Source organism: Hyla sarda, chromosome 2 (assembly GCF_029499605.1).
Source record: "Hyla sarda isolate aHylSar1 chromosome 2, aHylSar1.hap1, whole genome shotgun sequence".
NCBI classification, from domain to species: Eukaryota; Metazoa; Chordata; class Amphibia; order Anura; family Hylidae; genus Hyla; species Hyla sarda.
In genome coordinates, this window is record NC_079190.1 from 209,307,407 (window position 1) to 209,334,914 (window position 27,508).

Consider the following 27,508-nt stretch of genomic DNA (forward strand, 5'->3'; position numbering starts at 1 on the left):
GTGCGTTTCCCATTGACGTCCATGTTAAAAAAAACGCATGCGGTTGCAGTATGGTTTTTAAACCGGAATCAAAACCGTGGTTGACCACAATTTTGTCTCCGGTTTAAAAACCGTACTGCAACCGCATACGTTTTTTTTTAACATGGACGTTAATGGGAAACGCACATGTATACGGTTCCATACAGGAAAAACGTATACGTTTTTACTTTGCACATGCGCATTTGCATTCTAAAGTCCCCACCCAAGACCCCTCCCATTAAAAATATACAACATTTTCAAAAACGTCTAGGTTTTTTTCCTATAAAAACTGACTTTAAAAACGCATACGGTTTACTTTTTTCCATACTGTTCCATCTGTTTTTTTGCCATACGGTTTTCTTTAGAAAAACGGATTGAAAAAAGTATGGCAAAAAATGTGATGTGAACCCAGCCTTACTCTGTGGGAAAGTGGTTGTCTGTGCACACAGTATATATTAAATGGTCGAATTTTATCCATCCGCATATTTGTACTGTTATTTTTGACAATGTATTAAGAATTCCAGAGAAGTTTTTTATATTGTGTAGGATACCGTTTCTTCTTTTGATTTTCTCCTTTAGCTTCTTCTTCCCTGTCTTACATATGAAAACTCAAACATGCAGTTCTCTATTTCTCCTGAGGAGTAGCTCCTTGTGACCCTGCTGTGAGTTCAGAATGCTTTTACTAACTACAAAGTGTAAATATTTTAAAATTCCTTTCTACCCAGAAAAACTATTTTAGTATTGTTCAACTACCAGTTAAAATCATGTTACCTTAAAGCAGCCCTGTCAGCAAATTTTTAGGATACAAAGAAAGGGCATGGCTTTTGTAGGGCTTTTGACCCTACCTCTCATAAGTTAACTGACCTCACTAGCAATGAGATACCAAAGTTGAAAAAGATATGGAAATTAGGCTTTGCCGCCCACTAGGTGTTCTCCTTAGCTTCTAGATTTCAGGGGAAAGGTGTGGACTTCAAACCCTAAAAAGATGCTGATAGGTCTCATAGATTGGTACTTTGAAGTAAGACATTTTTGACTTAACACAGGTATATTTTTACAGTGTAGTTTTTTTGTTCAAGACCCTTTTTTATTTCATTTGTACGGAATTTTATGAATCGAGAACTACATGTTCTTTATTATAAACATATTGTATAATGCATTAAAATGATAAAATTCATCAGGCATTTGCTCAAGAGTTTATCACGAGTTTGTAGCCACATAGTAAAGGATATATGATCTTATGCCTTATTTTTTTTTAGATTTTTTGCTGTGAATTTCCACCAGATTTGGTAATTAACAGTATGATAGTAATATGAATGGTGCTAATATTTCTCCTTGTATACTGGAATTGTTGGTGATATTGGTCTTAGTATACAGGATTTGGTCAGCAACGGTATGATGGTAATTGGTAATGTGTATGGTGATAATATTTCTCCTTGTATAGTGGTATTTTTGGTCTGTTGGTTTCAGTATACAGGATTTGGTCAGTAACAATATAATGGTAATATGTATAGTGATAATCTTCCTCCTTATATACTAGTATTATTGGTAATATTGGTCTATGTATTCCAGATTTAGTAAGTAACAGTATGATAGTAGAATATACTGTGGTAATATTTCTCCTTGTATACTGGTAACATTGGTCTCAGTATACAGGATTTGGTGATTAACAGGATAATAATATAGGATAATAGGATAATAATATTTATAGCGAAAATATTTCTTATTGTATATTGGTATTATTGATAATGTTGGTATACAGAATTTGGTCAGTAACAGTATGATGGCAATATTTGAAGAACACAACAACCAGCTTTGTCAGACTGTATTCAATAACTGAAATAAAAAGTTACACAGATTTGTAAATTACTTCTATTTAAAAAAATTTATCTCTCCAGTACTTATCAGCTGCTATATACTCCACAGGAAGTTCTTTTCTTTTTGAATTTCCTTTCTGTCTGACCCCAGTGCTCTCTGCTGACACCTCTGTCCATTTTAGGAACTGTCTAGAGCAGTGGCAAATCCCCATAGCAAACCTATCCTGCTCTGGACAGTTTCTGACGTGTCAGCAGAGAGCACTGTGGTCAGATAGAAAGGAAATTAAAAAAGAAAATAAGTTGCTCTGTAGTATACACCAGCTGATAAGTACTGGAAGGATTAAGATTTTTAAATATAAGTAATTTACAAATCGGTTAAACTTTCTGGCAACAGTTGATAAAAAAAAAATGTTTTCGAGCGAAGTACCCCTTTAACAATGATATTCATGCATCCTTACTAATATATGAAAATAACATAATGTCAGTGGTGTCTCCAGCATTCATATTTAGGGGGGGCACATGGGGGGCCAGTGACAAAAGTGGGGGGGGGGACGGACAATTTTAACCCCTTAAGGACCAGGCGTTTTTCACACTTTCGTTTTTTCCTCCTTACCTTTAAAAAATCATAACTCTTTCAATTTTGCACCTAAAAATCTGTATTATGGCATATTTTATGTGCCATCAATTCTACTTAGTAATGACATCACTCATTGTACCCAAAAATCTATGGCGAAACGGAAAAAAAAATCATTGTGCGACAAAATTGAAAAACAAAATGCCATTTTGTAACTTTTGCGGGCTTCCGTTTCTACGTAGTAAATTTTTTCGTTAAAAATGACACCTTTTCTTTATTCTTTAGGTCCATACGGTTAAAATGATACCCTACTTGTATAGGTTTGATTTTGCATTACTTCAGCAAAAAATCATAAATACATGCAGGAAAATGTATACGTTTAAAATTGTCATTTTCTGAGCCCTATAACTTTTTATTTTTCAATGTTCAGGGGGCTATGAGGGCTCATTTTTTTCACCGTGATCTGAAGTTTTTGTCGGTACCATTTTTACATTGATCGGACTTTTTGATCGCTTTTTATTCATCTTTTCATGATATAAAAAGTGACCCAAAAATACGTTATTTTGGACTTTGGAATTTTTTTGCGCATACGCCATTGAACGTGCGGTTTAAAAAGCAGTATATTTTTATAATTCAGACATTTCCGCACGCAGCGATACCATATATGTTTATTTTTATTTACACTGTTTTTTTTTGGTTCTTGGAAATGCCAGGTGATTCAAACTTTTATTAGGGGAAGGGATCATTGAAAGGCTTAATGATTTTTTTTTTTACACTTTTCTTATGCCATATTATAGCCCCCAGGGGGGGCTATAACATTGCATGTACTGATCTTTACCACTGATTGATGCATCTCCATAGGAATGCATCAATCAGTGTTTTCGGCGATTGAATGCTCAAGCCTGGATCTCAGGCTTGAAGCATTCATTCGGCGATCGGACTGCAGGAAGGAAGGTAAGAGACCTTCCTCCTGTAGTACAGCTGTTCGGGATGCCGCGATTATACCGCGGTGATCCCGAACAGCTCCCTGAGCTAACCGGCACATTGTACTTTCACTTTTAGCCGCGCGGCTAAAGGGTTAATAGGGCGCGCTATTAGCGGTGGGTTCCGGCTTCACTATGACGCCGGGCCCGCCGTGATATGATGCCGGGTTACCGTGTAACCCCGCGTTATATCACGGGAGCGGGACTAGGGGTGCAAGTTTACGCCCTTGGTCCTTAACAACTTAAAACGTGTGTATATATATATATATATATTTTTTTTTTTATATATCATATATGTATAAATAAATACAATACAAATACAATTGGTGCCATAATATGGCTTTTTAGGTGCAAAATTGAAAGGGGTATGATTTTTAAAAGGTAAGGAAAAAACAAAAGTGCAAAAACGGAAAAACGCTCGGTCCTTAAGGCGTTAAAACTTTTGGACACTATCATCAACTTTGATAGCGGCATCTAAAGTGTTAATCTCAGACATCAGCCTGATTGGTAATGTCTGGCATTAGCCGAGGGTTCTAGCTAATGATTTATACAACACAGTGGGAGCAGTGCTGCCTCCATCTGTGCCTGCTCAAAACAGCAATCCTCCGCTACGAGCAGACACACTTTGATGTGTATACCCGCACACATCGCAGCTGCTCTCGGCCTAGCTCAGAGAGCAGGAGGAGCGGCCATGATGTGTGCGAATATACACATCAAAGCGTGTCTGCTCGTAGTGGCGGAGCAGGCACAGATGGAGGCAGCACTGTAGGGTCCATTGTCAGTGAATCTGCAGCGTAAAATACACTGTGGATCCACCCCTGAATGAGCCCTTAGGGTACGTTCACACGTACAGGATCTGCTGTTTATTTTCTGCAGCTGATTTTGCTACCTATTGAAGCTAATGGGTTGGAAAATCAGCTGCACAAAATATGCAGCAAAAATATGCAGCTGATCCTGTACATGTGAATGTACCCTTAAGGGGTTAATGATAAACTAGCAGTGTGTTCACATGTTGTCCTTCCAGAGGGGTCACTTTCCCTCATCCAGTGTCCACAGGTCCCCAACAGGTCACATAACCAGAACAATTTATGGAAAAATCGCGGCAAAAATTGCGCGGCTTTACCGCGATTTACGAAAAATCGCGGTAAAACCACGCAATTTTGCCACAAATTTTCCCAAAAATTCTTCTGATAATGTGACCTGTGGACACTGAAGGAGGGAAAGTGACCCCTCTGGACTGCTACTATACACATCACCCAGCCCCATACTGCTGATCAGGGGGGAGAGAGGGAGGACACGGGACATCACTCACCTCACATGAAGCTGCTCTGTGTTCCGGAGGCCTGTCAGCTCTCGCCCCCGTCCTCTCCAGTGCTGGGGGCGGAGCCATCATCAGGTACCTTCATCCCCAGCAGCTGGAGCGGGCTTTTTACCCAGCCGGTCAGTACGCCACTGGCCCCGATACTAGTATCGGGACATCCCTATTTATTTTAAATTGGGGGGGGGGGGGGGGCACAAGGAGGGGCACGGCCTGATCTAGGGGGGGGGGCCATGGCCCCCTCTGCCCCCCCCTAGTGATGCCACTGCATAATGTTACATGTCAAGTAAAGAAAAGAACAGTGTTATTTGGTTTAATAAATAGTTTTGGAAAAACATAAAAAATGGAAAACATATGCCATAAAATACATTTAAATAAAAAATAAAAGCATTACAGGAACAATATCTTAACTCCAATCCCAGCTATTTACTGTATGTCAACCATTATCACACATTTCTTCTGTATTACAATCCCAGAATATTTATAGCAACAAAAAAATGAGAGTACCTCTTCTAAAAAGAGCCTCAAAAATGCTACAAAAGTACAACAATATAATGCACAATAAAAACTAAGCAGCACAAAAAAAGTATTAACCCTATGTTCAAGAGAGGGTGCTGATAAGGCCACTTGTGAGATGACTGTTGATGCTGGTGGTGTGGGTGTATTTGGTCATGAAAGCTAAGAAAAAGAAAGATAGGTTATGAGTGGGAGAGTGAAAAACACTTGAAAGAAAAGACTGTAATGAATGATGGTATTCAGTTGTAAGTATTAAAGGGGTATTCCGAGCAAAAACATTTTATAAGATAAGATGTTTGATAAGATGTCTGATTGCGGGGGGGGGGGGGGGGGCTGCTGCTTAGACCCCCCGAGATCTCCCTGCAGCACCCGCATTCTATGCGGGGACAGCATCTCTAGTTTCGGAAACCTGCGGGTCTGGGGACGTGACGTCACGCCACGCCCCCTCCATTCATGTCACGCCCCCTCCCATAGACATGAATGGAGGGGGCGTGGCGTGATGTTACGTCCCCAGTGCCAGAAACCTTGAGGTTTGGGAAACTGGAGATTCTGCATAGAATGCGAGTGCTGCAGGGAGATCCCGGGGGGTCTCAGCAGCGGGCCCCCCTGCGATCAGACACCTTATCCCCTATCCTTTGGATAGGGGATAAAATATTTTTGCCCGGAATACCCCTTTAAGTTACTTTTTGAGGCTGACCTTTCATAACTTGTTGCATAATAACCATCAGGGTCACTGTATGTTGCTTGAGTGTCAAAATGTTGGAAACATGTGGGATGTTGGCAACTGGATAATGTATAGCTGTGTGTGATCTGAAGGTCATCTTGCATGTTGTATATATTTTGTATGCATTCTGTTTGAGTCTTTACGAAGAGGGGTAGTTTGGATGAGTTGAGGACTGTCTAGACAACAGGTCTCTGCTAGGGTTATGGTTGCACTTCAGCCACCTGACCAATGTAGGGTTAGAGTGTGACCAAACACATCTGCATGATCTTCTCTAGCTGAGCACACCATAAGTTGAGCAACCTGGCTATGCAGTTCATCCCCTGTGTCTTTGCCTGGTGTTAACCTTTGCTTTCTACATCTTCGCCGCCATGAAGTTGTTGTACGAGAGCATGCAACTCTATTTTTTGTAGCAGGCTGTGAGGCTGGCACACTATCTGTTCTTGGTCAGAATCCTCTGCTGTTTATACAGGAATGTTAGTTTAATGGTTCGAAAGGAAAAAAAGACAATTTGTAGCTTACATTATTAGAGTAAGACATCTACGTAGTGGATTAAAACACAATGTCAATTTCAAACCACCACTTACACAAATCCAGGAATGGCTTCGGGAAATAACTTGCTGTAAGTAAATATATGAACTCCTTCTGCCCTCTTGCTGCACTATCTCTCAGCAAAACTGATCTCAGTCACTATGACACCTTGTTTGTATATTGGCCCATGGAGAACGAATATGAAATCAGAAATATTACATTATTTGCTACATACTGTGTCAGCTGCATCCTTTAATGCTTGACCCACTGTCTACACTATAATATGCAATATATAAATCATACCCACTCTCTGCTGCTATCTCTAAACAGAGATATTATTAATAACCCCAGCAGACAGACCAGTTTGTGCCAGAAAAGTGCAGACAGGGATTTCCGTATTCTGTATTTCCGATAAAGCATTAATAAAAGAGACGATGGACTTCACAATTACTATCAAAACAAATCAAAAAGTCAGGGCCCCGTTCTAGAGATCAGGGGTGGAGATAGGGCCAGTCATGCCAGTTGAACCCCCATTCCTGTGGATAGTTTATAAGTTAATATTGGCCCGAATATTGCTTTAACACTAGGATATGTGTCATTAAGATCACATAGAAAGTAACCTTATTAAACATGCATTTCAAATTTAACATGGAAAAATATTACAAAAGTGTTGAAATGCAAAGAGAGTGCCCAAAAAACAAAGTTTGAAAACATTGGGAACTGGCACCACAGGTGCAAAAAGGTATATTGTAATGTCATAATAGCCTGTAGGTGATGGATGCCACTGCATGGCATCCATCAATGGTCTCAATTTAATGCATGTGTTGGAGATCCCCTGTATCAACCACTGGCTGCAGAAGTGTGTTGTCAGTAATTGGCTGAGCCAGCAGTTTCTGTTAAGCCTGCTTGTCTCAGAAGCAGGCATAGGACAAAAAGAGGGAACTTAATGATAAAAAGTGTTATTGTAATTTGTCATCAGATAAGATGCTGGTCATCTCTCTAAGGCTGTGTTCACATCACGATTCCTCCATCCGACTTGAGTAAATGGTTTTATAACTTAAAATCATAAAAAATCGTATATAAAGTCGGATCCATTGACCTCCATTAAAAAATCGGATCAATTACACTCATCCGATTTGATCCACATCCGATTTCACACGATTTTTGTTCGGGTCTGAAATCGGGTTTGACCACGATTTCAGACCTGAACAAAAATTGTGTGAAATCGGATGTGGATCAAATCGGATGAGTATAAGGGATCCGATTTTTTTAATGGAGGTCAATGGATCCGACTTTATATACGATTTCATACGATTTTAAGTTATAAAATAGTTTACTCGGATGGAGAAATCGTGATGTGAACCCAGCCTAAGCTGGATGGAAATGCTAAATGCTAAGTTTTTCTGTCTGTATGGATAAAGGAGGGGTGCACAATTGTACCATTGGTTGTATTCAGCTGTCACAAAAGAATTGTCAGAACACAAATCAAATGTGTAAATTCAGCCTTAAATGTATTATTATAATGAGCACTAACATATATTATCATACTCAATTGGCCTCATTTACTAAGAGTTTCGGGTTTTTACTAGTGGGAAAAGTTGTTTCAGACATGCAGGATTCTTCTCTATTTACTATTGGGAAAAGTCGGGAACATTTTCTGACCAGCTTTTCCTAGGTCGATATTTCCAGCCATTTACCCACAGGACTTTCTGTGAATTCCATAGTAAATCGGTCGGGTTGTGAAACCACGCCCCTTTTTGGCAGGCCCCTTTTGCGACAGACCACGCTCCTTTTTCCGGTTTGTCGGATTTTTCAGGCGCACACTGTCGCACACAGGCGCACACTGGCGCAGACATGTCTCAGACAAGATAACCAGACATAAACTGGTCGGTTTCAGCTTAGTAAATGAGGCCCACTATATTTTAATGGAAGAACATGATTGTAATTTGTCATTTTATACTAAAAGCACAAAAACATACAGTTTCCCTTTAGACCAAATCACAGCTTTTTGATAAAAAATAAATAAAAAATAAAAAATACAGTTTTTATTGCACTGATACATTTAAAGCAATGCACTAGAGAGCCAGTGTAGAATATCCTGCCTCTAAAAGTCAAAGATATGTGGCAGTAATATGTGTAAGACAGTTGGCAAGTGCTAGTACATGAAGATTGAAGAAGTCAGGATGCAGCACCTGCTGAAGTCATTTTTCATGTGGTAAGAATTGTATTGTACCTCATTTGGTCTAACAAAAATAGCATATTCTGAGAATAGGCCATCAATATTACAAGCTTTGATAGCCACTTTAAAAGGGGACCTGTCATCCATTTCATGCTGCCTAAACCACAAGTCATTGGGGAAGTATTTGGGCCACTCCAGCCTCACCAGCCATGATTCATAGATCTCTCTCTTTTTGGCTATAGAGTGTGATCCGCAGGGCTGGAAGTAGCCACTGGGGACCACCCCGATGAATAATGGCTTAGGTAGCATGAGAGTAATGTCAGGACCTCTTTAATATTAATCCTTACAGACTTCTGATGTCTTATTCGTGTATATTATTAACATTACTTTCTTGTTCCAAGCACAAAAAGCCAACAGCTAAATCAGACGTAATGTAACAAATCTGATAGCAAAATCTGTATTTGTAGTTGTACATCTATAGTCAAAGGGGTACTCTGGTGAAAAATATATTTTTTTTAACATCAAATGGCTCCAGAAACTTAAACAGAGTTGTAAATTACTTTTATTAAAACATCTTACTCTTTCTAGTACTTATCAGTTGTATGCTACAGAGGAAGTTGCATAGATCTTTCTAATCTGACCACAGTGCCCTCTGCTGACACCTCTGTCCATGTCAGGAACTGTCCAGAGAAGGAGCAAATCCCCATAGCAAACCTCTCCTGCTTTGGTCAGTTCTAGTCATGGACAGGGGTATCAGCAGATAGCACTGTGGTCAGACAGAAAAGAACAACTCATCTTCCTCTGGAGCATACATCAGCTGATAAGTACTGGAAGGGTTAAGATTTTTTAATAGAAGTAATTTATAAATATGTTTAACTTTCTGGTACCAGTTGATTTGAAATATTTTTTTTTTCCACCGAAGTTCCCCTTTAACTGTGATAGGTATAGATGTCAAACAAGCATGTATGTGAGAAAGCGTAAGTTGAAAATACAGAGAGGAATTGCCTATGCAGATAACCTGATGTTCATGAATATGATTCACTTTCATAAAACTATATGCAACTCATTTTCCTTCTTGCACGACCTTTACCTCCAATTTCTAATCTGTAAGTTGAAATATGGAGGTTTTTTGTTTTAGGAATCTCAATTTCGACTGTTGTGATACATGGAATCAATTTATTATAGTGACATTTTGGTATAACAGCATTGCTACTTGAATGAAACAGTAATTACAATACACAAGATTTTATTAGCTGTTATAGACTCATCATCCAGTCTATAGTTAGGAATCTGCAGCGTACTATAGATTTTTGATTTGGGGTTCTGAAACTAAATCAGTAAAAGTGATACATACCCTGACACATACTGAGAAATAAAAGGACACATAGTATTGCTATAGTTAAAGGGGCACTCCCGTGGAAAACTATTTTTTTTAAATCAACTGGTCCAGAAAGTTAAACAGATTTGTAAATTACTTCTGTTAAAAATCTTAATCCTCCCAGTACTTATTAGCTGCTGAATACTACAGAGGAAATGGTTTTCTTTTTGGAACACAGAGCTCTCTGCTGACATCATGACCACAGTCCTCTCTGCTGACATCTCTGTCCATTTTAAGATCTGTCCAGAGTAGGAGAAAATCCCCATAGCAAACATATGCTGCTCTGGACAGTTCCTAAAATGGACAGAGATGTCAGCAGAGAGCACTGTAGTCATGATGTCAGCAGAGAGCTCAGTGTTCCAAAAAGAAAACCCTTTCCTCTGTAGTATTCAGCAGCTAATAAGTACTGGAAAGATTAAGATATTTTAATAGAAATAATTTACAAATCTGTTTAACTTTCTGTCACCAGTTGATTAAAAAAAAAAAAAAAAGTATTCCACGGGAGTACCCCTTTAAGTTATTAATAATAACCCAAGCTATGTGTAAATCATTCATGATGTGTATAAGCTGTCAGTCATGCATTCTGCTGCTGTGAAGCACTCGGAGGCACTGTGAACACAAAGATTTTTTCCAGCTTCACCTACTGACCAGCATGCATAATGTGCCAGTACAATAGGTGCGGAGTAAAAGAACACAATAAATGCATAACTAAAGTCCTACTTAATACTGGCTGGGGATATAGAACGTTCAGAACAAACTGACAGACAAAGGCTTTGTTGTTGTCCATTTGATATAAAATTGCATTTAATAATCCCACCTGTGAACCATGTAAAAGAATGTTACACTCTGCACCCCCATATAACTTCAGTAGCATTAATTTCTGTCTGACTCCTTGAACAGCAGATACAAAAGAAATAAGGAGCTCAAGCTGGGGAGTGCCTGCATATTTATTGTACAGCACAATGTAGTTAGCGTGGGATAGCGTATTGAGAAGAAATAAGATCAAAAGAGCATTAGCCTTGTTCATAATTGAACTCTCTTTCCATGTATCTTGTGGCAGATTTTATAGAACAATTTATTGTGAATAATATATAGTGGCAGGTTTTAAAAAGAGTGTGGATGGGTGTATTTAGTGCATACAGGGATCAGTCATAACATTAAAACCACATGCCTTATACTGTGTATGTCCCCCCTGTGCCACCAAAACAGTTCATACCTATGGAGGCATAGAGTCTGTGGTTGTGTGGTACCTGCACTAAAATGTTAACAGAAAATCCATTATGTCCTGTAAGTTGTGAGGTGGGGTCTTAAAAGGGTACTCCGATGCTCAGTGTTTGGAACAAACTGTTCCGTAGCGCTGGAGCCGGTGCCGGGAGCTCGTGACGACACACCCTGCCCCCTCAATGGAAGTCAATACCCAGACAGGATTCATTTATCTGGACAGACTGCACAGTCACATAGCAACTTTTAGACTATAGTAGCTCGTAAATGGGTAGTGGGACAGAGCTAATGTCAATCTTTACTGGCCGACAAAAGGTTCTATACCCTCTGTCCAAATGATTTTCACACACAATCCACTGTTAAGTGAAAAGCATAATACACAGCCATGGTGCAGTAAAACCTCCAATCAAACAGAAAGGATTTTGATACATTTGTTTATGTAGCACCCAAAGCCACAAATAAATGATAAATACATATACTGTCTAACGTAATCCCCCAGCCCACAACATTTTCAAAATGACTATACTTTTAAGACTTGGTGGTGGGTGTGGTGATAGTGTCAGTTATGGAGGAAGCTATGGTGAGGGGGACAAGGAGCCCATGAGACATCAGACTGAGAGGAGTGGCAAGGACAATGAGGAGGACTATGATGAGATGGTTTTGGACGAAACATAGGTGATGAGCAGGAGATGTTGTCAGAGCTGGAGGGTAGTGCTAGCACGGACAGCGATAAAGAGCCAAGTCAAGGTAGGGCTAAAACATATTCAAGACATCCTATGTTGATATTGTCAACTCAGGAGCAGGTGACAGCAACCTGCATTTTTGAATCCAGAAAAAGATCTTGCCAGAGGAAGTGCATGGCAGAATGGTGGTGTAAATATTAGTTCCTTATACTAAATCTGTGGGGGAATTCCTTTATACATTCCCAGAGGAATAAAACCAGACATAGTAGACTCCTGGGTCACCAGATTAGACCATTGGCCAGAACTGGCCCAGTTTTCCATGGCTGTTCTGCCTTATCCATCCTCTAATATAGCATCAGAGAGAGTAATAAGAGCAGCAGGTGGCCTTGTCACTCCTAAACAAACAAGACTATGTGAAAAAACATCTAAAAACTCACATTTGTTCAAATGAAAGGCATGGATCATCGAGGAATCTAACATGCGTGTGCCTGATTCCAATGATTAGATATGCCATTGCTGCTGTCATTTGCTCATCAACAGTGCCAATCACCCTGTTGCCGTTTCACCGATTGTATTTCGTAAAGTAAACAAACCAATAGGTGGTCTAAACTTAGACTTGCCAACCTAAAGGTGACCAGATTCATCAGCACTGTGATAATTCTGACCAATTTTTAGACTGTCTAGTCAAAGTTAAAGTTTTCTAGACCGTAATAGTAAATGTAGCACAATACTTCTAGTAATACGTCCATAATAAAGCAATTACAAATTTGTCTGGTAGGTTGTCTGGAGCTGTGGTGCTGCTATGTGTGTGGAGCCATAAGTTGCATTTAGAAATAAAAAAAACATTGATTTTCTATACAATTCTTAAAATGATTGTGTATGACTCTGATAAATCACTTTATTTATATGTTGATTACCTAGTGCCTTTTATTGTGTGACCATTGGACTTAAAGGAGTACTCCGGTGGAAAACTTTTTTTTTAAATCAACTAGTGCCAGAATGTTAAACAGATTTGTAAATTACTTCTATTAAAAAATCTTAATCCTTCCAGTACTTATTAGCTGCTGAATACTACAGAGGAAATTATTTTCTTTTTGGAACACAGAGCTCTATGCTGACATCATGACCACAGTGCTCTCTGCTGACACCTCTGTCCATTTTAAGAACTGTCCAGAGTAGGAGAAAATCCCCATAGAAAACATATGCTGCTCTGGACAGTTCCTAAAATGGACAGAGATGTCAGCAGAGAGCACTGTGGTCATGATGTCAGCAAAGAGCTCTGTGTTCCAAAAAGAAAATAGTTCCTCTGTAGTATTCAGCAGCTATTGAGTACTGGAAGGATTAAGGTATTTTAATAGAAGTAATTTACCTGCACGCTGAGGCCCTCAGCGTTCCTGTCTATTCACCTGTCTGATACCGCCACCGTGTTTTTGCAATAAAGAATCATTTTGAAGCTACCATCTTGGGTGAGTGCCGTCCTCCATTCTTTTCATACACTTTGGATTTGTCTGCTGTCTTTGGACTGAGAACCACAGAGCTTTGGACTTTTGCTTCTATTATTCACCTATTGCTGACTACTTGCCGTATACACAGCAGTGCCGGATTCTGTACCTATATTTTGTTATAATTTACAAATCTATTTAACTTTCTGGCACCATTTGATTTAAAAAAAAAATGTTTTCCACCGGATTACCCCTTTAATGCAATTTTTTTTACATATTCACAGATTGAAACAAATTGTTATGTATTGATTCCTCAAACTTGGGATCAGTTTCTCCCCAGGTTCTTTACACATAGCAATTATTGCGGGAATTTACCAATATTTGTCAAATCTGTGAATCATCAAATCCTAGACTTAACCTAGATATGAGCCAACAAACTCAATTTGTTCTGTATTTTTCAAAAATTTTTCAGATATAAATATTATGCACTGAATGCGATGTGCTTGATTTTGTCTTCATTTAGAAGCGCCATATGGTGATTATGTACAATCATACAATAGATTTTCTTTTGTTTTACAGTGTTTGATTCTTGTCTGATTCAGCTCAATGTATCTGCAATTAGTAATCGTCACTTTATGACAGTCACAAAATCAGACTCCGGATAGTTGTATAAAGCTTTGTATAGTCCCATTATCCAAGACACATAGATGTATGGAGAGATGATGTTATTGATGATGTTTGGGATCTTAGACCACTACAAAATTCCAGAAAGAAGGGCTCTATACAAAGCTCAAACACCTTTGACACTGTTTAGAATGTTCTGTTATGTTAATCAGACACAACACTCTAAACAATGGGCCATTCCAATCAATGACAGATCATTTAGAATGCCGTTTAAGATTTTAGTAACATAAATATCTCAGCATGTTTGCACTCTCCAGAGCCCTTTAAAGGGGTACTCCGGTGGAAGATTTTTTTTTTTCAAACAAACTGGTGCCAGAAACAGATTTGTAAATGACTTCTATTTTTAAAAAAAGTCTTAATCCTTCCAGTACTTATCAGCTGCTGTATACTACAGAGAAAGTTGTATGGTTCTTTCCAGTCTGACCACAGTGCTCTCTGCTGACACCTCTGTTCATGTCAGGAACTGTCCAGAGCAGGAGCAAATCCCCATAGCAAACCTCTCCTGTTCTGGACAGTTCCTGACATAGACAGAGGTGTCAGCAGAGAACACTGTGGTCAGACTGGAAAGAACTACACAACTTTGTCTGTATCATACAACTGCTGATAAGTACTGGAAGGATTAAGAAGTCATTTATAAAATCTGTATAACTTAATGGTACCAGTTGATTTAAAAACATTTGATTTCCACCTGAGTACCCCTTTAATTCTAAAAATGTATCCCATATCTCTCTGCGATGTATCTGGATATCATTTTCAGCAGAATTTTCCTTTAAATTGCTCTTTAATTTTAAATTTAAAGGAATATCTTCCAAAAAACAGTCTCACTCTTTTTCTCAGTTAGTGTGTGGTTATGCAGCTCAGTTCCATTGACGTGAATGGGGCCGAGTTGTAATACCACACATAATTTGAGAACAGATTTTCTAATTCTGGATAATTTATTTAAATATTCTTGAAAATCAGTCTTAATGGGGCACACCAGTGATATTTAATAGAGCTTCATATCTCACCTGTATGTATGAATTATTAAATATCAATTTCCTTCATTGGCAATTCTAGTCCAGTATGGCATGGAACTGTAATAACATTGGTCTTACTAAGTCTTGAGGACATGTTATAGGTGAAACAGGGGATAAATCAGCTAAAGCCTCCTATTATCTGGTGCTGGTTTTAGCAGATCAATCCATATACTGTGTAGATGACTGTGTATTGCTTTATCTCCTCTGTAGGGGGTGCTGCAGAGAATGTGAACACTTACTGTAGTATTCTTCCACAGATCACAGACTAACAGGTACAAAATAGTACAGCTTAAAAAAACTTATTTTAGTAAAACACCAGATGGTGATTACTTTTGCCTGGACTTTCACAGTATCTAGGCCCTTGACAGATTAACAGGTACAAAATAGTACACTACTTAGATGTAGGTATGTGGTATGCACTTATGAGGGCAAAAAAATGCGCTACTGTACGCTTCAAAAATTATTTGAGTAAAACACCAGCCGGTGATTACTTTTGGCTGTCCTTTCACAGTATGTAGGCCCTTGACAGATTAACAGGCACAAAATAGTACACTACTTAGTTGTAGGTATGTGGTACTCACTTATGAGGGCTGAAAAATGCGGTACAGTATGCTCAAAAAAACGTATGTCAGTAAAACACCAGCTGGTGATTGCTTTTTCCTGGACTTTCACATTATCTAGGCCCTTGACAGATTAACAGGTAAAAAATAGTACACTCCTTAGATGGAGGTATGTGGTATACACTTATTAAGGGGAGAATAATGCGGTACAGTATGCTTAGAAAAAAAATATTTTTGCACAACACCAGCAGAACACAACAGTGCTGCAGCACAAAAAATCTGTGTACTAAACACAAAATTTCACTCTTCAATGACTATTAGGAATGGACTGCTGGGTATTATACCATCTACAGACCAGTATAACCAGCAGATGATTTGTTGTGGAACAAAGACACAGAAAAATTATTCCTGCCTCCTCTGCTAAGGTTTATGAAGTTGAGGCAGCTTGTTGAAATGTATGAAGCAACACACAGCTATCTGCCCCTCTCTGTAATACAATGCTGAAGAAAGTATCTGGGAGGTTTATGGCTGCAGTAAAAATCCTTTTCTGTGTAAAAAAAACACTGCTCTCTGTCCACCAGAACGCTGATGTGACTAGGATGTGAAACGCTGCTGGAATGAGCTTTTCTGTGTAACACACACACAGCGATGTCCGTCCTATCTGTATGCAGTATAATGAATGATATGACGAGCCACAAAATGGCTGCGGAATATATAGGGCTGTGACATCACACGGGTGACTGGCTGCTGCACGTGTTTCAGGGTCATCCTGCCTACTTCCCTTCCCGCCTTGCCTTACCGCCTTCCCAGCATTCCTTGCCCTCTGTACTGACATGTGGATCTGCCATTTTAGATTCCCTGGAGCCTGGACCGCAGTAATTTGAGATTAATGAAGCGATTTGCGTGATAGAATCGAATCGAATATTTCATGAAATTCGTAACAAATTTGGGTTTGTCAGCTTCCATTCACTCATCTCTAGTGGGTATCAGCAGTGGGCAATTCTGAAATCAGTTTATTTTCAGGGGATCCTTCCAAAAAATGGTCATTCATTTCAGAAAATCCCTTTACATGTTGTGTAAGGAAAGATGCTTGAATTATGCTATTGTTCCAAATGATCTGCCTTTAACATATGATCAAACAGATCACTCTCAGAATGACATGGAGCATGGAAATGTGACATACCAATAATGATATGATAATAGCAATATGCAAAATAGAAGCAAAGATTGGAATAAAGTTAAGTGGATTTTTTTTATACTTGCTAGTATCAGTGTGCCATGTGCAAGTTTCTTATTCATCTACATATGTAGTTTTTACTATACACAACAGTAAGCATGTCTCTGTGTGAGACAAACACCCTTGAGCAATTCTGGAACACAATATATGAAACAGATAAGCATACACTAATAGCTAGAGGATTGAAATGGAAATCGGCTGAAACATTCACCCATCTCTTATTTTTATGGATGAAATTCTTATCTTCTCATTTTTGATTCCTGGATCTCAGTATCCTCAGTCCATCCATCTATCTCTATACCTAGCTATCAAAATGAATTGGCACCATCTGCCTGGAATATCATTGCAGCCCACATAGCTCTTGGGATGTGCTATGTAGCACGCTCTGTATAGACATTTAAGAGTATGAATATGAAGTTTTTTCAATCTAAAAGAAACAAGGATGTTCTAATTTCCATTTAAATGGTAACACAGAGAATTTAAAATAAAATAGTATTCAACTAAGAATGGTTTGAAATGTATCCAGTGGCAGATGGCTTAATTTCATGCAAAAAAAAACCTGAGATATGGACTATCAATCTCTTGTTGGGAAATGATAGTCTTAATAAAAAAACGATTTATAACTGCACATGCTGGAATAATGATTACTTCTTATTGTTTAACATATGGAAATATTTCATGTACGGCTAAAAGAAGCCATAAGAAATTAAAGCAGATAAAGAGCAGTATCTAGTTTTCTCTCGTTCTGTCTAAAAGATTAAGCGGGTCATTTTTCACTGTAGGTGCACGGTGGCAAATGTTTTTTTTTGCACAAAAAAATGCTGATCTGTGCCAAATGTATCAAAATGGCACACAATGTTGATGAATTTGACGCAGCAAGAAATTAATCAGAACATTTACTTCACCACACAGAATTGAAGTTCACTTTCATTTGGTGAGGTGGTAGGAGCCTGTTCTCTGTCTAACATTTAGTGTGGGCAAAAAACTCAGTTTTTAAAAGGATTTGGCTCCTGAATTGTTGCTCTACATAAAGATGGCCTAGGCTATAAGAAGATTGCCAAGACCCTGCAACTGAGCTGCAGCACGGGGGGCAAGCCCATACATTGGTTTCACAGGAAAGGTTCCACTCACAGGCCTCAGCATGGTTGACCAAAGAAGTTGATTGCTCATATCCAGAGGTTGTCTTTGGGAAATAGATGTATGAGTGCTGCCAGCATTGCTGCAGAAGTTGAGAGGGTGGGGGGGGGGGGGGGGGGGGGTGGGTGGGGGGGGGGGTCAGCCTTTCAGTACTTAGACCATAAAGTGCAGTATGGCTATCTTTCCAGAAGAAAGTCTCTTTTAAAGCCAGCAAACAGTTTTCTGAAGACAAGCAGATTTATGTCAATGTCTGGGGCGACATAAGTGCTGCTGGCACTGGGGAGCTACAGATCTTTGGGGAACCATAAATGCCAAAATGTACTGTGACATTCTGAAGCAGTGCATGATCCCCTTCCTCCGGAGACAGAGCCGCAAGGCAGTATTCCAACAGCTCTGTATTCTACCATAATAAAGAAGAAGTAGAAGAGTGCGTCAGTGGCAACCTGTAAAGCTCTGGTAATCTCCATGCCCAAGAGGCTTAAGGCAGTGCTGGAAAATAATGGTGGCCACACAAAATTTGGACATTTCCACTTAGGGGTGCAGTCATTTTTTTATGCCAAAGTTAAGACATTAATGGCTGTGTATTGGGTTGTTTTGATGGGACACAACATTAAACAATGTAATGGTGCATTCACACCACGTTTGCGAGAAGTTTCAATTCTGGCCTCTGCCGTATGCCAGCCTGACCAGCACCAAATATCAATTATTTAAATGTGCCAACCAGAGTCAGATAATGACTTAGGTTGGCTCATTTTTGCCCCGTATCCTGTTTTGTGGCTGGACTGAAAACCATAGTATGCCGCAGTTTTCAGTTCGGTCAAAAAACCGGATATGGGGCAAAAATTTGTTGACTGAAGTCACTATCTGACACTGGTCGGTGCCGGACCGGCTGGGTTACAGCAGTGGCAGGTATTGAAATTTCCCAGCTGGATGCGGCAACCGGATTTTGCAAATGTGGTTGTAATGCACCCTAATACAGGCTATTCTTTCACTACTTTACGTTGTAGCAGAATGTCATTTCTTTAGTTTTGTCGCATGAAAAGCTAGAATAAAATATTTACAGTGCATGGGGTGTACTTTTTTTTTAACCTTTGATAAATGAAGTATATTTTCAGCTTGACTATTTCAGCTCCTTAATGGGGTACTCCACTCCTAGACATCTTATCCCCTTTACAATGGATAGGGGATACGATGTCTGTTAGGGGATAAGATGTCTGTTGGCGGGGGTCCCGCCGCTGGGGACCCCCGCATTCTACCATGCGGCAACCACCTGTAAAGGATTCCGGAACCATTTGAGGCCCTCAGGCTAATACCATCCCGACCACGAGAAAGGAACATCGTGATGTCACGACTCCGCCCCCATGTGTCGTGACACCCACCCCCCTCAATGCAAGTCTATGGGAGGGGGCGTGACATCAGAATCTTCCGTTCTCGTGGTCGGGATGGTATTAGCCTGAGGGCCTCCAGCGGTTCCGGAAGCCGTTACAGGTTGGTGCCGCATGGTAGAATCATGGTGTGACATTATATCCAATTTACGTTTTTTCCTCCCTTTTTTGGTTTAGCTCCAATACACACAAAGGGAATAAACATGTGTATAGCAAAACATGTGTTACTGCAATCCTTTTCTTTGAGAAATACTTAGTTTTCTTGAAAAACCTCAGGGATGCCAACATTTACGGCCATGACTGTGTAATACATGCCAGTATGTATAAGGATAAAAAAAAAAACTTATGAATGGTGCTTGTTTCCTTTTTTTTTTTTTTTTTTTTTTAAATAGTAACTTTTTTAATATGCCAAATTGTGTAAATCTAAATGACGATCACTACTATGCTTTAAGAGTTATGGAAACAGCATAGTTTCTGGTGGTAGACAGTTTACACAATTCCCATTAACCTCTATTGGAGTTATGTTCATAAACTGCATAAAATAGCCTGCAGGCTGTTTGTGGCATCCTGCCGCAAGCAAGCTGGGCTGGGGGGGGGGGGGGGGCCCTTGTTCTCAAGATTAGCTATAGGAATATTAGAAATAGAGGCCTTTGCCTTTGGCAGTACTCTGTACTCCCTTTGCATGGCTCTCTATGCTATTAATGCTAAGTCAGTTAGTGCAAAATCCAAAAGGAGATTAAGTCAAATAGAAGACAACATGTTTTGGGAATGCTTAGAATGAAAAAGTGACAGCCCTCATTTGTTTCTGCTATATACCAAAGTTTTATTCCTTTGTTAAAAACAACATTGTTAGCACAGCACTTTTTGCTCCACATATGCCATGTTCCTATACAACACAAGCACTGAAAATTTATTTTGTATATTGAATTATTTTAACAGCAAGATTACCCAGTCCCTTGCATGATGGCCGGGATAGGTCTGCTTAGCTCCATGTTTTTCTGCCTTAGGTCCATGAACATACCTGATTGCTGAAGAAGAGAAATGGCTAACTCTGTCATAGTTCTAAGAACTGTTGCTATGCAACCCAATGGCCCTGATTTAGTATTGTAAACCCGACATGTTTTGTTGGGTTGTGCGCCAGATTCTGGCGCATTGCACCCAACAAACTCTCCATTTTACTCAGAAAACCCCAAAAAAGGGGGCGTGGTCGTCGGGAAAAGGGGGCGTCTCCCCAGCATTTTCACGAAAACCCAACATATTTACTAAGGTTACCACATAAAATGTGGTGGATTTGAGCTGAAGAAAACTCCACAGATCAGAGTATGTGTAAAAAAAAAGCAAAATGTAGGGAAAAATGCAAAATGTAGGGAAGCCATAGTAAATACTGTGGAAAAAAATTGGAGGGAATTAAAACCCACAAAGAAGACTACACTCCACTCTTAGTAAATAAGGGCCAATGTGTACTTCTATGCTGTGTGGACAAGGTGTCTACACAATGCTTATTAAATCCTAGCTACATAAACCCAGACAGGTTTCTCCCTTACTGCCTAAGTGTCAGATTACAGTTTACAATGCAATTCCTGATACAGGTTTGTCAAGCCTCTATTGCCCATAAAAACCCCTTAACGACCATGGCGTGTATAGACGTACATGTGCTGTTAAACAGGTATGGTGCGGGCTCAAGTCGGGAGCCCACGCCATACCGGCCGACCCCCAGCTGATTCTTGTAGCTGAGGGCCGGTGTTAATGGCCAGCTATTAACCCTTTAGATCCACATTGGAACCACATTGATCTGTATGAGGAATCTAATGATTCCTCCTAAAAGTCCCCTAAGGGGAATAAAAGTGTAAAAAAAAAGATTTAAAAAGTTTAAAAACACTGAAAACCATAGTATGGACTGAAAACCCATTCCTTCTTAAAAGTTTAAATCACCCCCATTTTCCAAATTCCATATAAAATATATCTAAACATAATAAAAATAACCATTTGTGATATCGCTGCGTGCGGGAATGTCCGAACTATAAAAATATAATGTTAATTAAACCACACGGTCAATGGCGTACATGTAAAAAAATTCAAAAGTCCAAAATTGCGTATTTTTGGTCAATTTGTATTCCCTAAAAAAAAATATATAAAAAGTGATCAAAAAGTTTGATCACAGTACCAATAAAAACTTCACATCATGGCGCAAAAAATTACCCCTCCTACTACCCCGTATACCGAAAATTAGAAAAGTTATAGGGGTCAGAAAAGGACAATTTTAAACATACTAATTTTGGTGCATGTAGTAATAATTTTAAAATTTTAAAATAGTGAAATAAAGAAAACCTATATAACTTGAGTATCATTGTAACCGTACGGACCTGTAGAATAAATATATGGTGTCATTTTTTGTGAAAATTGCACTGCATAGATTTGGAAGCCCCAAAATTTACAAAATGGCTTATTTTTTTTTTTTTTCCTCACAAAAATTATTTTTCATTTTTTTCCGTAAATTTTGTGGTGAAATGATTGATGTAAAAAAAATAAGCCCTCATATGCAAAATTGAAAGCATTATGATTTTTAGAAGGTGATGAGGAAAAATTGAACATGCAAAAACGGAAAAACCTGTGGTCCTTAAGGGGTTAAAGATGTTATCCAGGCATAGAAAAACAGCAAACTTCTTTCAAAAAACTTTCCCCGTCTGTGTCCAGGTTGGATGTGGTTCTGCAGCTCAGTTCCATTGAAGTGAACGAAGCCAAGTTGTAATACCCCACCCAACCTGGAGACAGACGGGGAGCGGTTTTGAAAGAAATTTGCTCTGTTTTTCTTATCCTGATAACCCCTTTAATCTGCCTGGTTGCTTGTTTTTAGACTCCCTCTTGCTTTGATCCTGTTTATTTGTTCCTGTTTGCCCCTTTAATGTTCCACCTGGATGCTGTAACTTGTAGTACTGCTCCATGCCCCAATCCCTGTATACTCCTGACTGCACCTGTTCCTGATGTCTGTGTTTCTGTTTCCAGCTCCTGGTCAGTTCCTGTTGCCCATTATCCTGTTCCATGCTTTGCATTTAGTCCTTCTTGTCTTATTCATGCTTCACGTATGGTCTTTCTTGTCCTCCTCTATGCTTTATGCCTGGTCTTGTTTCTGTCATGTCATCACAGCTGTGTTGAGCTGCCAACTGGTACCATTCTGGGTACCACAAATGGGGGATCTTTCTGGAGTAATTTTCATACCTCCATCTGGGGCTTGAGAGTGAAACCAAGGGATCCCTTTGACTCAACATTCAAATCTAGCCAGTGCAAATCCAGTTGAAGCCACAAGCTGCCATGGACCTGAAAGCCACAATGTTAGTTTGTTAGTTTATTTTTTCCCGCTTGAGTAATTTTTTGACTTTTGCAAAGTATATATTTATTCATTTAATTTATAATAATATAATATAATACTGAAAGATATGATCCAGAAGTAGTAAATTGTCTAGTCTGGGCACATACAGTCAATGCTAGCAGAAGATATTCTAAATGCAGCAAAAGTTACTCACCTGTAAGAGGGACAATTGGGTCCTTTTCCCCCATGAGTAATAACATTATAATGACGTTCTTATTGTCTGGGACAGTTCAGACACAGAATTTCAAGCCTTTGTCGATTTTTCCAACAAAAAAAATTATGTTAATATGCTATTTACCAGCATCTCTGATGGTACAACCCTTGATTTTTTAGACGTTAAAATGTCCATAGAAAATGGTCTTCTAAAAACCGCAGGCTTTAGAAAAACAATCACCAAAAATTATATATTACACTATAACAGCTCATGTCCTGCATACGAAAAAGACAACATTCCCTATAGCCAATTGCTAAGACTAAAAAGAGTGAACAGTGACCAGACCATCTTTAAGGAACAAGCAGAAAACCTATTACGATTAGAAAAGAGAGGCTATCCAGCAGATATTCTACAAAAAGCAGTACAAAAAACACAAAATAGGACGAGAGAAGAATTATTAAAACCCAAAAAATTTTGACAAAAAAAGTCTAATAGAAACAATAATGACAGACGTATTGTTTTTCCCTTGCAAATTCTCCACTAAATCAAATTGTACGGAAGAGTATACTAGACAATTGGTATTTTTTTCCCCAAGATCCGGACTTGGGAGATAATGCGAAGGAAAAACCCACTATTACTTTCAGAAAATCTACCTCCATAGGTGATGCACTATAATGAAAAAATGAAAAATCCAGGCTAATAAAAGAAAAAACTGGTTACATAGCATAGAACCAAAGGGAAATATTCCGTGTAGAAATTGTAATTTCTGCCAGCTAAATTTAGCTAAACGAAATTTTATCCTAGGAGGGAATAATTTCTATGTTAACCAGCTAATTACTTGCAAGTCTACTTATACTGTATATTGCATTATATGCCCTTGTAATTTTTACTAAATAGTAAATACATAGGTAATACAAAAAGAAAATTGCAAATATGTATGAGAGAACATCTTTATTCTCTCCGCACTGGCAAGGGTGCCCTCCGATTCATTGCACATATGGCTGAATGCCATGACAATGATGGGAGAAGTTTGAAGTTCGCCGGTCTAGAAAGAATAATAGAAGTTCCAAGTGGAGAAAACAAAGAAACCTTTTTGTAACGCAGAGAAGCACTCTGGATAATAAGGTTGAATGCAATAGGTCCACTTAGATTAAATGAAAGAAATGACTTGTCTTCTTTCCTGTGATCCTACTTTCTTTCTTAAGTGGTTTTAATTATATGTTCATGGTTACATATATTTTCTATTTTTACATTATTTCTTTTGGTTCACATTGTATCTGGTTATAGTTGCATCTTGTCTAGTAAACATGGCGGACAATTAATATAAAAGACAATTACCACCTGAGAGAGACGTACACCTGGGCCGGAAGAAGCATCCGTAGTGACGCGAAACTAGTAGCAGTGGTGTGCCCCGCGTCTGAGAGCCATGCCGGCTCTCGCTCCCCGCTATGGATCTGTATTCCTTGTAATTTGCAGCCGCTTTATTGGAATAAAACTCCTACATATATACATTATACATGTATATATATATATATATATATATATATATATATATATATACATACTAATATATATTAAAAATTTTATTGTTCCCCCCAAAATTTTTATTTTGAACTTTTGTAGAAAATTTGAAAAAATGCTCATAATAATAATATAAGCATTATAATGTAATAAAAAAAAGTAAAATAATGTTTAACAAATGATGCCAGCATAAAGTAGACATGTTGTGGTTGTGAATTCAAAACTAAATTTATTTGGCACGACTATTTCTCTTACAAGGAGAGAGTTTCAAACATAGAGAAATGAAATTTTTTCACATTTTTCACAATATTTTTGTTTTTCACAAAAATCGCTTCATGTATCAACAAAAATTTACAACTAATATAAAGAACAATATGTCTCGAAAACACAATCTCTTACTCACTTTGCCTGGTAAAAGCAGTTCAAAGTTATTACCACTTAAAGAGACACATGTCAGATTTGGAAAAAACGGACTGGGTCATGAAGGCCAAAACTCGCTGGGTCATGAAGGGGTTAACACAGGAGTCAATATGTAATAATGCAGGCTAGAAGGAGATGATACTGTGAAAATGAGCGACCTAGCAGGGATTAAATACCAAGCCTTGATGACACCATTACAGGCAGCCAGGGGTAAGGATTCTGTTGCATAACAATAGAGTACCACAGTAAGAAGAGAACAACGATACACTATTTTGCGTGTGGTGTTGCCTCATGGATAGAGCGATGTAAAATTCTAGGAAAGTATTTAACATATGTACTCAAAACTTTCTATAGGGAAATCTTATGCTAAAAGAGAATATCGTTGATATTGATTGTGTTAATTGTATTTGTTGTTTACAGTGGCAGCAAATCAGTAGATGTTTCCAACTATGTGTTGTTATACAGTATCTAGAGTTTATGGAACTGAAACAGTTAGAACAACTGCACAACTTCTTTGATATCGGTCAACAAAATGGAGGAGTAGAAAAAATCGAATATTAAAATAAAATTTAAAAAAAGGCAGTTACTGACAGTACTTTACTAACTTCCAGCAACAGCACCAAGAAGATTCGTGAGAGTATAAACATTACAAGGGACATTTAAGTTTGGTTTTAATACATATATGCAACAAATGAATGTTTACCTTATCTGTATGTGTCAAACATATTAGGGCAGATTTATTCAAACCTGTCCAGAGGAAAAGGTTTTGATAAATCTCCCCTATTCTGAATACAGTCAAACCAAGTCTACCAATAGACCACATTTTCTATATTCAGATTATCTAAGCCAAATTCAGGGGTTGTTCAAAAGTCCATATAATTTGTGGGCTTTATAGTTATCCAAAACAGGCAGAAAAACTCACTGAGGTACTGGAGAATCTTGTATTTTCTTGCATTTCACTAAGTCTATGCATACTGTGAGGTAAGCAAAGTGCATAGAGTCAATGGGGGAGATTTATCAAAATCTGTGCAGAGGAAAAGTTGACTAGTTGCCCATAGCAACCAATCAGCTCGCTTCTTTCATTTTTAAAAAGGCCTCCCAGGTGCATGGGGGTTGATGAGTGGTGCAGGGGGGGGGGGTGATGGGTGGTGCAAGGGGGGTGATGAGTGGTGCAGGGGGGGTGATGAGTGGTGCAGGGGGTGATGGGTGGTGCAGGGGGGTGATGAGTGGTGCAGGGGGGTGATGAGTGGTGCAGGGGGGTGATGGGTGGTGCAGGGGGGGTGATGAGTGGTGCAGGGGGGTGATGAGTGGTGCAGGGGGGTGATGAGTGGTGCAGGGTGGGGGGTGTGATGAGTGGTGCAGGGGGGGGTGATGAGTGGTGTAGGGGGGTGAGTGGTGGTGGTGGTGGGGAGAGGGTGATGAGAGGTGCAGGGGGGTTATGGGGGTGATGAGAGGTGCAGGGGGGTTATGGGGAGGATGAGAGGTGCAGGGGGGTTATGGGGGTGATGAGAGGTGCAGGGGGGTTATGGGGATGATGAGAGGTGCAGGGGGGTTATGGGGATGATGAGAGGTGCAGGGGGGTTATGGGGGTGATGAGAGGTGCAGGGGGGTTATGGGGATGATGAGAGGTGTAGGGGGGTTATGGGGGTGATGAGAGGTGCAGGGGGGTTATGGGGGTGATGAGAGGTGCAGGGGGGTTATGGGGGTGATGAGAGGTGCAGGGGGGTTATGGGGATGATGAGAGGTGCAGGGGGGTTATGGGGATGATGAGAGGTGCAGGGGGGTTATGGGGGTGATGAGAGGTGCAGGGGGGTTATGGGGATGATGAGAGGTGTAGGGGGGTTATGGGGGTGATGAGAGGTGCAGGGGGGGTTATGGGGGTGATGAGAGGTGCAGGGGGGGTTATGGGGGTGATAAGAGGTGCAGGGGGGCTATGGGGGTGATGAGAGGTGCAGGGGGGGCTATGGGGGTGATGAGAGGTGCAGGGGGGGGCTGTGGGGGTGATGAGAGGTGCAGGGGGGCTGTGGGGGTGATGAGAGGTGCAGGGGGGCTATGGGGGTGATGAGAGGTGCAGGGGGGTGATGAGAAGTGCAGGAGGGGTTATGGTGGTGATAAGAGGTGCAGGGGGTATGGGGGTGATGAGAGGTGCAGGGGGGTTATGGGGATGATGAGAGGTGCAGGGGGGGTTATGGGGGGATGAGAGGTGCAGGGGGGGTTATGGGGGTGATAAGAGGTGCAGGGGGGCTATGGGGGTGATGAGAGGTGCAGGGGGGCTATGGGGGTGATGAGAGGTGCAGGGGGTGATGAGAGGTGCAGGAGGGGTTATGGTGGTGATAAGAGGTGCAGGGGGGTGATGAGAGGTGCAGGAGGGGTTATGGTGGTGATAAGAGGTGCAGGGGGTATGGGGGTGATGAGAGGTGCAGGGGGGGTTATGGGGATGATGAGAGGTGCAGGGGGGTTATGGGGGGATGAGAGGTGCAGGGGGGTTATGGGGGTGATAAGAGGTGCAGGGGGGCTATGGGGGTGATGAGAGGTGCAGGGGGGCTATTGGGGTGATGAGAGGTGCAGGGGGGCTATGGGGGTCATGAAAGGTGCAGGGGGGCTGTGGGGGTGATGAGAGGTGCAGGGGGGGCTATGGGGGTGATGAGA

At 40.0% G+C, this 27,508-nt stretch overlaps 1 long non-coding RNA gene across 1 annotated transcript in view; it reads right to left on the reverse strand.

Moving 5' to 3' along the window:
* The window catches only part of LOC130357795 (uncharacterized), a 64,736-nt gene extending 39,127 nt beyond the window's left edge, over positions 1–25,609 (reverse strand). Inside the window, exons 1-2 of the long non-coding RNA XR_008889268.1 lie at positions 25,563–25,609; positions 22,370–22,712 (exon numbers count right to left, since the gene is read on the reverse strand). This is a non-coding gene — a long non-coding RNA (uncharacterized LOC130357795). The remainder of the gene's footprint in view (positions 1–22,369; positions 22,713–25,562) is intronic.
* Between the last annotated feature and the right edge of the window lie 1,899 nt (positions 25,610–27,508).